The sequence below is a fragment of the Alnus glutinosa genome, chromosome 4, assembly GCF_958979055.1.
Source record: "Alnus glutinosa chromosome 4, dhAlnGlut1.1, whole genome shotgun sequence".
NCBI lineage: Eukaryota > Viridiplantae > Streptophyta > Magnoliopsida > Fagales > Betulaceae > Alnus > Alnus glutinosa.
In genome coordinates this window covers 8,261,231-8,275,232 of record NC_084889.1, presented here as the reverse complement: position 1 = coordinate 8,275,232, position 14,002 = coordinate 8,261,231, and positions in this window count along the sequence as shown.

The following is a 14,002-nucleotide window of genomic DNA, read 5'->3' as shown; positions in this document are numbered from 1 at the left end:
GTCAGACTATGATTCGTTATACCTATGCAACTGTGAGACACGCGTGTGCAAGCGAGCGGCAATGCTTTGCAGTTTGCACCGGGTGACACCACTAGCATGTGTTTATTTAAAAGTCATTCTAGAAGCACAAATAAATCTCATAACTTTTCAAGGTGGGACAAAGTACTAGGCAAAAATAGGGAGTTGAAATTTTGAAATTAGAGGGAAACTTTAATTTTCATGAAATAATTTTCAACGTATCGACAACTCAAAATTGTAATCGCTAATACTAAGTGTCGTCGTTAATAAGTTGATAATGGTGATGAGAAGTCGTCTCATATGAAGTATTTTCAACGACGACTTGTAATGCTATTAGCGACGACACAAATACAATGATGCTAGCAATAGCATAAGTCATTAGCCACGACATTAAGGCCTTTAGTGGTGACTTTTTTGTTGCTAAAGACCAATTTTCCTGTTTTGACTTCGTTAACAAATTTTTGTGTTTGTTGGTGCTATGTTTATTTGATTTTGATAATCATTTGTGTAGTTTGGTTATTGTTCAATATACCCTGCTTAATTTTTAAAATTGGCGTGTAATAGTCCCGTTAGTAATAGATGGATTGGGTTTTTAATAGTGGGCTGAATGGGCTTGACTTATTCCAATTATTAGAATTTAGCTTAGAGCTATGTCTATATAAGGCCCAAGAGTCTAATTGTAGAGTATCTTGAATCTGATTAGTCAATTGTTTACTTTGATAAACCGGAGGTTGAACACTTCTATGGAGATCGGACATCTCGAATAGTCCAATTTTATCCTTTTGTTCAATTCAATACTGCATCCATTATCGATTTCATTGTTCTTCCATTTCTTCGTCAATTCATCATTCATTTTCATTTTATTCCATTTCCATTGACAAGTTCCATCACTTCAAACCCTAGATTTCCATAGACAGTAACGAAACTGTTACAGGTCGCTATTTGTGTCAAACTGTCAAACACCTACTCACCCCTCTAGGTGTCTGTGTCAAAACTGCGTTTTCTCAGAGACCTTGAAATTTGTTGAATTGATGTGCACATATACGCACGCGGGTCCCAATATCTGACTGTATTAGGCTCTTTTTTTCACTCATTTGTTAGGTATTTATGTATTTGAAAGGCAATGAAACTAGAAGAAGAATTAATACTGCAGATTGAATAGTTGAAGACTTATTCGATCGTGAAGTTCCATAACTCCCAAAGCATTGTTGGCACGGCAGACAACCGGAAAAGTGAAAACCAGAAAATCCTGAACTCTTGCTCAAGGCCTCAAACTCAAACTCAAACTCATCCTCACTTCTTTGCTTCCCACCATGGTAAAAAACCATGGCATTATCAAAGATAGAAACATGCTTAGCAGCCATGCTTGACTCAAGTGGCTCATATTCTCTCAGACAGATAAGAGTAATACAAAATGCTAGTATAGACATTAATTGTCGGAGTAGAGTAAAGGTTCAACAACCGGCCCATTGAGAGTAATTAAGTTTATATTGGCTTTGGTACCAATAGGTTGTGGGGGTGCGGTAGCAACGCTCCTGCGGTACGGTACATAGCATTTTGGAGTTTTTTAGAATACGTCCGTATAATTAAGATTTTCTTATAAGTATTAGGTTGTAACCCTAAATCAGATAGTAAAATATAACCGCACTCCCGTGGACGTAGACACATTGCCGAATCATATAAATCTGTATCTCAATTTTATCTTTCTCTCTTTTTTCGATTCCGTATTATTCATCATTGTTATACACAGTAACAATACTCCGACATCATATAGTTAATGATAATCACATTCATTCCCACTTTCTTGCTGTTCTTCAAAAGAGATCAGGAGATAGATAGTCTGAGTCTGATCATCAGTTCGAAGACTATCAATCTTCCATCATCTGTTTCCACACTTTCTAATTGGACATATTAAAAAGTGAAAAGCAATTGATTAGAACCTTGATAACTCTCATCTCCACTAGAGCTTTTGCTATGTCCAAATTCTAGACCACACTAATTGAGAACACTTATGATCACTTTGAAGCAATAATTCGCAATCAATAAATGCTACTGGCCAGTAGGCATCTAGGAATGATCATCAGCAATAATTATTGATATCTCATTGCCACACTAGATACGACCATTCAGCAATAATTGGCATTTAGGATTGATTATAGAGGATGGTGAGTCGGTGACCTGCTCTTTAAAGCATGGCTCTTGAAACATTTCCCTGTTATTAGCAATCCAACGTACATATGGGAAATACTTTTATATATATATAATATATATGAAAAAATAATTTTGTTGAAAACATTTTTTGAGATTTGACTCGTAAGAAAAATGAAATATGGCCCAAAAAGGAAAAAGAAAAAAAAGAGGCTCTTTTAAATCAATTATACTTCCCTATTAAGCCAATCATATGGACAAGTTGCTTGCTCTCGTTAATCCCATTAATTTTCGGGGACAAAGATTTCTCCAAACTAAAGTAACCTTTATCAAAATATGTTGTGTTCTTACTGTACACAACAATAATAAATAATATGAAATTGAAAAGAAAGAGAGAGAGAAAGAAAATTGAGACATAGACTTGCATAGTTCGGTAATATATCTACGTCCGATCCATAGGCGTCTATATTTCATTATCTGATTTAGGGTTACAACATAACATACTTAAAAAAAAAAAAAAAAAAAAAAAAAAAAAAAAAAAACACTTTAATTGTACGGATGTATTTTAGAAAATTCCAAAATATCATGTACCGTACCGTCGGGACGTTGCCTCCGCACCTACATGCCAACATAAACTTAATTACGCCTAATGGGAGCTTCGACAACTAGCCTCTATACTAGTATCTCGTATTATTATTTATGTCTGAGATCGAGAATATGAACAACTTGTTCCAACATATTGAGAATCACAACAGTATACCTAAAGTACCCTTTATCAATTTTTTTTTAACTCAGAACAATGACTATATGAGAATCACAATAGTAAAAATATTATGAGATGACAACCACAAATGTAATAATCCCGATCCTCTTTCGAGGATAGAATGGTCAATTGCTATCTATGAGAATGGATGTTTGGACAACATTAAAACATCTGTTTCTTTTTCTTTTTTTTAAGAAGAAGAAGAAGAAGAAGAAGAAGAAAAAAATTATAATAAAATAAGATAAAAACCCGATTTGATATTTTAAATATTAAATATTTGATTTTACATTTAATAATTTTAATATTACTATTAAAATACATATTTTTCATACGTAAAACGGTAAAACCCTAGTAGCCAAAGAGTAAAACCTTAATCCTATAAGTAAGTGTTTTAGTCGTCACCTTCCTCACACCTTAGAATATTTTACAAGCTAGTCGCACCTCTTTCTCCCTCTTGCGAGGAATCCCGGTTTTCCACAGACAAGTTAATCTTTTTGTCCATTTTATGTTTTATCTCCTTGGTTAATAATAGTATGTATACATTGTTTCTCTCCTTTTCTTTTCAACTTCCAGTACTGATATCACATGCATCGTTCTTCTCCTATTTCTTTTGAGTACCGCTGTACCAGAACATGCTCATGATTTGTCCTTGTTAGTTCTTTTTTCCTGTAATTGATTTGAATAATTCTTTTTTGTTGTTCTCTTTCTCTTGTTTACTGTAGCATGGTATCACATGACTTGCTTTATTCCTCCTTTTCTTTCTTTCTTTTTTTTTTCCTTGTCTATAGCAAGTCACGAGAGTCAACATACTATTTTTTTCTTCTTCTTCCCCTTTTACCTATTGCCACCAAGAACCATTGAGAGTTGGTACATTGTATATATATTTTTTTCTCTTCCTGTTCTAATCGAACACAAATTCAGACTTGCTGGATTATTGAGTTCTCTTCCTTTTCAATACAGCCAGACGCTATTTTGAAAAATTATCATTTGTTGTTTTGTTTTGTTTTCCCTTCTCTGTACAGATTTTGGTTGCCTTAAATTTCTTCCATAAAGAGACATGCATAGTTCTGAAAATTATTCTCTTTGTACAAAACAGTTTTAGTTCAAGTGTTTCTAACACTCTTATAAATTGCTTAAAAACAGGGAGTTTTTAATAATTTATTTTGAGCATTACCTATATGTATAATTATGAAATACCTATGTTTTACAAAACTACAGTCACTACCACGTGTTAATACTTTCTGTAATATATGTTGACACGTGTACACAAATCGCAAAGAGGTTGAAATTGATAAGTTAAATCTATTTAATTATTCATTGGGAATCCATTCTCAGTAAGCTAGTAAGACGAATCTTAATGATGTAAGTGTGTCGTCTAGTGACTAGCATGAGGTATTAATTTATTTAAAACTGTATCAGGTAACTAGCTAGTTGTTGAGACATTCATTAGCAGCAAGTAGAGAGGTAAGGGATCCTCTACCCCTTCTAGAATTGTTTTTATGTATTATTATTTTATCCATTTATTCTAGCATAGTTGTGAATAATTATTCTCTTCAGGTATTTAAAATTATATTGTTGCATAAAAGATTGTTTTAAAATAGTGTTGATGTGAAAGTTATTGATGGAAATGAATTATTGAAATCAGCGATTTTGAGAAAAACCTTAATTCTAAAAGACTTTCCAATTATAGAAAATTACTTATATTATTCCCGATATGGAAAGTCACTACTTTCTGATAGTAATGAAAAGAGAAGTGTAAAAACCTTCTTACACATTGCCTCAAGAGTTACCAAGCATAGAGAAAAGAGTAAGAATAGTTATGAAAAGAAGAAATTTTTTTATTTTTTATTTTATTTTATTTTTTTTTTTTTTATAAATGAGGAACGTATGTGGAGGAGACTATTATTTTGGCCCTAGAGATATTCACAGAGATTCACAGAAACTTAAGCTCGGTACCGTTGCTTGGATGGAAGCGCAACTACTGTAGAACTTTGAGAAGGTGGTAATTTATCCCTAGGTCTTGTTAAGTGCACTTTAATTAATTAGCTGACGGGACAGGCCTGCAGTCACAATTTACCTGCTTAGGTCGCATTGATCGCGCAACCCTAATACACATGGCATAATAATGTACATGTGCCCTAAATATGACGAGTTTTATTTATCAACCGGTAAATTTATGCTTTAAGCAAAATGTCTAACTTATATTTTGTATCCTGAAAATTTAGATTTTAAGTGTGCTTTAATAATCGTTTTGAAGAAAATGAATTTAATTCAACCGTTTTATAGTTGAGGGTTACCTTACTGATCATTTCTCGCTCACCCTTATTTTGTTTTTATTTTCAGGTTATGAGTAGAGAGACTTAGGCGATAAGAATGGGATCCAGGCTGAAAGTCAAGGCATTGTTACATTGATTTAGACAAGCTTATCATGGCTATTAATTTTCTTGGTGACCAATTATAGGAAACCTTTCGAACAAGACGTACGTACTTATGCATATATGAGAGTCAATAATTTGTCGCCAAACTAGAAGCATTATCGGAGTACTGAAGCCATAAAAAGTTAATCTGAGTAATGTTATTTAGTATACTATTATGTGATCATAATTATATAACAATTGTATAACAGTCTACTAAATAACATAATTCTTTGTTAATTTAAGAATAAGTGGAGATCTAAACCCGCCCCACTATGAGCTAGGGTAGTTTTTCACCCCCTAGAGGTGGGTGGCAGGGGTCTGCCCCACTTTTTTGTGCATGTTTTTTTTAAAGATTTGTATCGGCCTAATGTGCGTAAATGACATGATGACATGACTCTCGATACATGTTACAAATTTTTATTGGGATTATGTGAAATAAAATATGCTTGTTGGTATTTTTACCATTAGAAATAGGACAAAATATATTACTTATTTGTCGCTTAGCAAAACTCATATCCTTAACATGTCAAAAATAAAAATAAAAACTTGGGTCCTTATTTGTCACAAGACAAAACTCAAGGGTGTATGGGGGAAGTTTTCCTATTTGAAAAGAGGCTTTATTTTGTATCATGCTATTTGGAAAACCGAAAATTCTATTTCTTGAACAAATAATGTTGTAAAATTGTAAGATTCTTGATTATGAAAAGTGCTTATGAATCCATTATTTATTTTTTTTTTTTTTGGAAAGAATGATAATATATAGATATCATTAATCAATCGAAAAACATTGCTAAGCAAGTACAATACTCTAAAAAAAAAAAATTCCTCTATCAAAATTTGATCTAACATTTATGATAAAACTAACTTGACCAGTCGATGGGCTGCTTTGTTGGCGTCTGGTCAAACATGCTTCACTTCTTGAAAATGCCTTTTATGTTACACTGATATTTGATGTATTTGTCGCATACTATAGCCATTTTTTGTAAATAATAATAATAATAATAATAAAAATAATCCATGTCATGAAATTTGCATTTTACCTAACACCATTATGATATTATCCACTTTTTTTTTTTAAATAAATAACTCATGTTATGAAGTTGACTTCTACCTAACACCAGTATGATATTATCTATAACAATTAATGATTAATAATTAATTACTAGAAGAAAAATAGCCGATATCCGTCGCAGTGGTCATAATAGCTAATTAGCGAATTTAGCGACGATAACAAAAGTCTTCACTGAAAGTAATTGATAGTGATCACTGTTCAAAATGTCGTTGCTAAAGAACCAATTACAATTTTATTGCAAATAAAAAAAAAAAAAAAAAAAATTCTCCCTGGAATTATATCTCATTACAAAATTTCATCCCTAAATAATGCATTTCAGCATGACAGAATTTCATATAGACCAAAAGGAGCTACGGCCTTCTTTGGTTTCCAAGTTTTTCTTTTAATTTTTTTAATTAATTAAGTTAAATATATGTGTGTTTATTTTTAGGCTTAAAAATTAAACTTCGCCCTTTATCAAAAGTAAATTTGATCATTTATTCTTATTTTAGCCATTCCAAACATCAAATCTTAATTCCGACCCTACACTTAATTCAGTGATGAACATTAGCGACGACTATTTCAATTAGTTATTTCGATTGGTAGTTGGACTTAATTTAAAGTTCGTAGACTTTAGGTGTGTTGGACCTGAATTTGTTGACTGGGTCATACACTTTGAAGATAATATAAATATTTTGAATAAATTGTAGTTGTTAATTAAGGATAATCTTATATACCGACTGTTTTGTCGTTTGTTTTTTTTTTTTTTTTTTTTATTTGAATTATACAATTATATTTTTATCCTACAAATATTTTATAATATTGACATGACACTCCTTTTGAATCGATTATTGCTTTTAAAAAATAAAAATAAAAAATTGATTAAGATTATCAAGTTAGCATTATAACATATTTATAAAATAAAAAAAATAGAATAATACAAGAAACCACATTTTTTGAGATAAAAATAAAGTAATGCTAGATTAAAAAAAACAAAAATGTTAGCTATTTAAAACATAGTAGTGTTCGGAAAAAAAAAAAAAAAAAAAGGTGTGGAATTAATAATTATAGTGTGAACTTGGACATATTCCAAATTATAGGTTTGGGAATCTTTGAAGACGGGCTTTTGTTACCTACTCTTTGTTCGTAGTAGGACTCTTCTATGCTTCGTATTAATGGTGAGTTGACGGCTTTTGTCGATTTGGGGGAACGTCGCAAGTGGCTTGCTTGCTTTCTTCCCCTTTTTTTTTTTTTTATTCTCTATGTGGACAGCGATTAGACGGCGTTTAATTCAAAATTGGACGGCCCAAAATAGTCAGCATTTCAATTTCAACTCGAGTCAATGGTTATCCGAAAAGTATTTCTACCTACCACTGAATTTGAACCAATGATATAATAACAACTGGCAGAAAAAATATAATCATCGTAGAACTTTAAATTACAATCAACGTTCAAAAATTAAATAATTAAATATAATCGTTGGAAAAAAGACTACAAGAAATAATATTTTTAAGTAGAATAGAGAATATAGATAATTAAAATACTTAGCCAAATGTGAATGCTATGAGAAATTAATACTCTAACTACAAATCAAAAACATTATTAGAAACAATTAAATGACTACATCTTATAATGAATGGTTGCATGCATGTTGCTATTCTATTGTCCCATATGGCTAAGTCTAATTTTAACTATCTATGTGTATATCAAGTTAATGTCTCTACGACCCATTAACTTGTGGGACCAATCATAAGAATGAGATACGGACCTCTCGTCTTTTTCAGTCTCTCTCCTTTCCCTTCATTCTAGGTAAGTAGTGGTCCAAGTCTCCTTCTCGACTGATCGGACGCCCTCTCAATATAAGCTAGTTGTCAAAGGTGAGTTTTACCCAAGGTCTGTATCATTTGGTATCAGAGCTAACACTACGTCACATGTTTGAGTTATGGAAAAGACGACTTATAAAATAGAGTAGGCCGTCGTAGACGTCGACGTCGACTGCAGAGCACGGTAGTATGTTAAGATCCTATTATCCCACATGACTTAATTTTAATTTTAACTATGTGTATATAAAATCCTGAACACCCTCCTTTACAAGCCGATTTTCAAATGTGAGTTATACTCAAAATTTGTATCACTGCATTACTGAAGGCTCTTAAAGTCGGTGAAAGTGCAAATCTTCAAGTGCATTTACTCGTTCAGTAGAATAACTTAAAATACTTAAAATTTAGAAGTAATCTTCAAAATTATGTGGTATTTTTTACATTTTAGAGTGATTCAAAACCCCGAGGCTAAAGGGTAGTTCCGCACTTCCGCGGCTATTGGGACATGAGCATTGCTGTCTTCTCACTCCTCTAGAAGTTTTCAAATTAAGTAATTCATTATGTATTTAATGATTACCAAATTTTCAATTATTATGGATGTTGGGCAAGGGGGACTGTAAATATAATAAGGATTATCATGAGGATAAGCGCAGGGTGGGGAATGGAATTAGAGGAGTCGACCCGGCTGTTGCTCTACCAAGCCAAGCTTGACCTTTTCCCGATTTGTAGTTTGGTTACAAAAAACAACTTGAGTTGTAACACCTTTAGTTACCTACTCTTTGTTGTTGTCCGACTCTTCTAAGCTTTTGCTGTGGAAAGCGATTAGATGGCTTTTAATGCAGAATTGGAAGACTCAAATCAAATAGGCAATTCCTGAATAGATAGCATTGTCCAACGTGTGGGGTATTGACATAGATATGTAGAATTACTACAACAAAATACTTGCACTTGAATTTGAACCAGAGTCAATGGTGCCCGATAGACACTGCTACCTACTATATATATATATATTTTATATTTTATTTTATTTTTAAGGGGAAGCTACCTACTATTGAATTTGAGAACAGATGTGACTTGCACCGTAAGAGCGTTTACATTGGGCTAATTAAAATGGGGAATGATTCATGCACTGTTAGTGTAAGTGCACTAGTAGTATTTTTATCATTTTCCAGTTAAAATAGTCAAAGGATGTATTGGCTAATCCTATTGCAAAAAATTAGCTAAAAAAGATTGAGCCTCGTACCAAGCTAGTCATTGATGTGGTCTTTTGTTTATCAAAATATATTAATAATAAAATTACCACTCGCAATAGTACGAATTCTTGTAGGATAAGGCTATAGAGAGGGTGTCGAACTTCAAGAACTGCATAGGAATTGCTATTAAGCTTTTCAAGATTAAATACAACTTAATTTAAAATATGTTTGATTTTTGTTTATTTAAAATAAAAACATAAAAGTAAAAGACATAAATATAAAGAGAGTATGGAGAAGATAAAGAATAAGAGATTGATTTCACCACTTACCACATAACAATGATCAATTGTAAATTAACAAGGGAAATTCATACTATGCATGATATAAGGCTCGTCTCACTTGAAAAGTCAAGAAATTACCTCTAAAGAATAAGTATAATCCATCTTCGGTTGGTTCGAACTGTCTACCTAAATTACACTAAACTAGGATGTAGTACAATCCGTCTTTCCTAGGCATGGACTAGCTACGTCTTTAATAGGATATACACACAATCAATGGAATAGTATAACACATCTTTGGCTGGCACGAACTGTTTACCTAAATTACACTAAACTAGGGTGTAGTACAATCCGTCTTCCCTAGGCATGGTCTATCTAATCATCTTAATCATATATCAATTAAAACCATTGTATAACAATCATTCACATAATCACAGAAAATATGAAGGATTAAGTTCAATCAATATAAAAGACTTTCTAAGACAAGATAAGAAATTCATAATGATTAAATATAAACATTAAAATCAATTCTCACAATTATACAACCATCATGCATATAGAAAAATCTCAAATTAAAATACAATTAAACCATTGTTACTTGGAAAGGGCTACATCAACACCCTATTAGGAATTTAGCCGCTCATCGTAGTGCTGGGATGGCCTCCTGCCATGTTCTTCTCCTCTTCAACTTGTCAGGCATCCAAGAAAAATTTTCTATCTAAATCTAAGCACAAGCCCAAGTACACCAAGCACCAAACACACATTCTCTTGAAGCTTAGGGGTCTATTTATAGGTAGCACATAAGTCCTAGAAGCCCTTGAAATTTTAGAAAAATCGTCTCTTGAGTCTTCTTGTCCAAGCAGTAAATTGAAACTTCAATCCAAGCAGGAAAATGATTCTAAATTCGTCCAGAATTTTGGTTTTTTATTGCGGGGCTATTTTGACATAGTAAACGTCCGAATTATGAAAAAATATTTCTGATATATTTGTTTCATTTTTTATTAGCTTTCCAACGCTACTAATTTCATTGCAATCCGATATCTGAGCCAAAAGTTATGATGAAAACACTAAGACATGTGCAGAATTCAAATTTGAATCCAATCCGATTTTGACTCTTAATGGAGAAATTCCGATTTAATCATTCACTTGATTTGATTAAACTTAACCACATGATATAGGTTTTCTATTATGATTGGTTAAGCTTAAACATATCTTCTACGTTTTCTCAAAGTGTGCTTTAAGCCCAAAATTAATGGAATTAATTGTGTCTTTATTTAAAACCTGAAAACAATAAAATAACACAAAATCAAACAAATAATAATGCTAAGGAATTAACATATATAAGTTAAGGGGCTTAAATGTGCAACACCCGACGCTTATCAGTCACCAAAAAACTTTGCTTGATCCAAGGGGGTACTTTCACCCAAAGTATTTCTATGTGTTGTCATGTTTCGATTGTATGAATTTAAATAAGGTCTCGATCCGAGTAAGGGGTTGAGGCCTTGTCGGTCCGTAACTAATCAAGGTTTTCCGTTGGCTCGTGACTGAGACGATATGCCCCACATGCGTAATTGCATTGTTGTGCTGCTAAGTTTTGTTATGATGAAAAGGGAATATAAACCTAGGGTTTTGTTTATAGATTCAAAAATTAGAAGTTTTTCAACACAAAAGATTGGTTTTTTAACTACATATTGTTTTAGGAATGATCTCATAATGAAAATGGACGTATTATAATGAGAAAATTGAGTACAGATGTAATTTTTATGTTGATATACACAATCTGTACTTTACTGTTTGATCACCTATCAATTGGAACAGTTCCAGAGAACTTTGGTTGATAGCCAATTGAAGTCTGTTCGACCAAGCTAAAAGAAAAGTTAGACCTGAGAGCTTCGGTCAATAACCGGTAGAAGACTGTTCGACCAAGAGCTAGAACATAAAGCTTTGCTCGCAATACGTACAGTTGAAACCCATTTGATCGAGACTATCCAGAACAGAAAGGTTAAGACCTTTCGTGCAAAAAAGGGAAGGACCAATTATGCAAAGGAACCAATTTGGTAGGAAAGGAGATTTCTAAAAAAAGTTTGTGTTTGATTCTGACCCATGGATGAGTGAGGGTTAAATACTCATCATTCTGATCCAGTAATGAGAGGGAGTTAAACTCTTATCGATTCTGATTCCAGTGATGAGTGGGAGTTAAACACTACAAAATGCGTCGCCTGTGGGTTTTTAGAGAAAATTGTGCCCAAAATGCCCCTAAAAAAACATTTTGTTCATTGAAAGTCTAATATTTCTAATTTCTAATGACCACTCTAGGTTCTTCACCAAAGGTTTCTATACAAGTTTTCATTCGATGCTATAAGTTTAACTTGTAAGAGCAGTAACATCTACATTTGGGTAATTGAAAGTATGAGTGAATTCGTGTTTGCGTGTCGGATTCAGATTGTGTCAAAACATAAATATTAGATTATAGAGGTCAACCATAAGCCGACCCATTTAATTAAACGGGTCAAACCTTTCAACCCAAATCCTCTAATTTTGTATTGGGTTCGAATTAGAGATTTGTAAGTCATGTCAAAAATTGCAAGTCATTATGTTGCATGTCAGAATTAGATTGTGTCGAGACACTTATACAAAACTATATAGGTCAACTCTAACACAACCTATTTAATTAAATGAGTAAAAAATTATCCACCCCCAGTGAAAGTATAGTAACATTTCTAATTTTTAGGGCCACTCTAGAACTTATCCCTAAAAACCTTTAGCGCCGACATCCTTGAATTTGATTGTTGAAAGTCTAATTTTTTCAATTTCTGTCCATAAAGTATTATTAGCGATGAGGGTATTAAGGTAAATCTCTTCCCTGTTACTCTTCCGGCCAGCTCTGTGATGGGAAAGCCATTTGCGACCATTGCTTCCGACAACATGCACCTTGTCATTATCGTCGCTAAGACGCTAAAGGTTCACTTTTTGCTCATCACTAAAACCCATTTTTCTTTAATGTAATAACTTTTCAGAGCTAGATGTTGAACTTTCGGGTTGATGTTCATTTAAATTGGGAGATAATCCTTAATTACGATGACTTTGGCAATTAACCAATGTTTTACGAGTTCTTACCCAATTGTTAATTGTAATTCAATTATCTTGACTATAATTTGTCATGTGACTACCATTTAATTATTTGGATTAGCAGTTGGCCTTAATTATTTCGATTAGAATTATTCTTCGGCCTAGGTGTGTTTGACTCGGATTTATTGATCACGTCATAGAGTTGTTCTATAAGTTCATGATATGTTACTTTTATATCCATTTAAAATGGAGGTGGCTTTTAAAATTACTATTTAATCAAAATTCAATAGTGATCGATCAATCATAAACTCAATGATAATTTTAAAAGTCACTTCATTTTTAGATAGATACGAAAAAAATTTCTAACATTACTTATAGGTCAAACACTTTGGATATAATTTCAATAGTTTGAATTAATTGTATTTGTTAATTATGGATAAATTGGATATTATTGGAGGATGAAATTTTATCTTACTTGATCTTTTTTTTTTTTTTTTTTTTTTTTTTTTTTTTTTTTTAACAAAAGATCTAAGTATTTTATTGATTAAAGATCACGAGTATAAAACCCTTACATCATAAAGCATAAAACTCTATAAAATCATAGCCACATGCTAGAGATTATATAGTTATAGATTCAAATAAAATTCTTATGACTTTCATCTTCCGTTAACCCATGTACAAAAATAGTTAAAGAGCAGATCTGCTCCGAACAAACTAGATCTAAGACAATAGTAGTCAAATATTTTAAAAATTTATTTAAACCGGCTGTGAGAGGTAACCCCTCACACCGAACTATCCAGACTGTGAGAGACAACCCCTCACATCTGAGAGTAGATCTAAAGAGAATAAATCTCTTATTCAAAGCAAAAACACAACCAGCAACAGCAGCAGCGACCAGGAATGAGATGAACGACACCATACGGTGGCAAATGGACGGATGTATAGCAAAAATGTTAAAATTACTGATATATTCGGAGAACACCGACAAACAAAAAAATCAGAATGGGAGAAAGATGATAGAAACAGAAAATAGAAAAAGAAAGGAAGATGAAGCAGATATGCATGCATTTATGTAAAAAAAAAATAAAATTACGTATGGGGGTGGGGGCAAGACAATTAATCAGCCCAACATTATGCTGGCCAATCACTGTCGTTGGGACATCACATCAGCCTTGCTGTTTTCTCACTCTTCTGGATGTGTTGAAATTAAGTACTTCACCAAGTATATAATTACGAACTTCAATT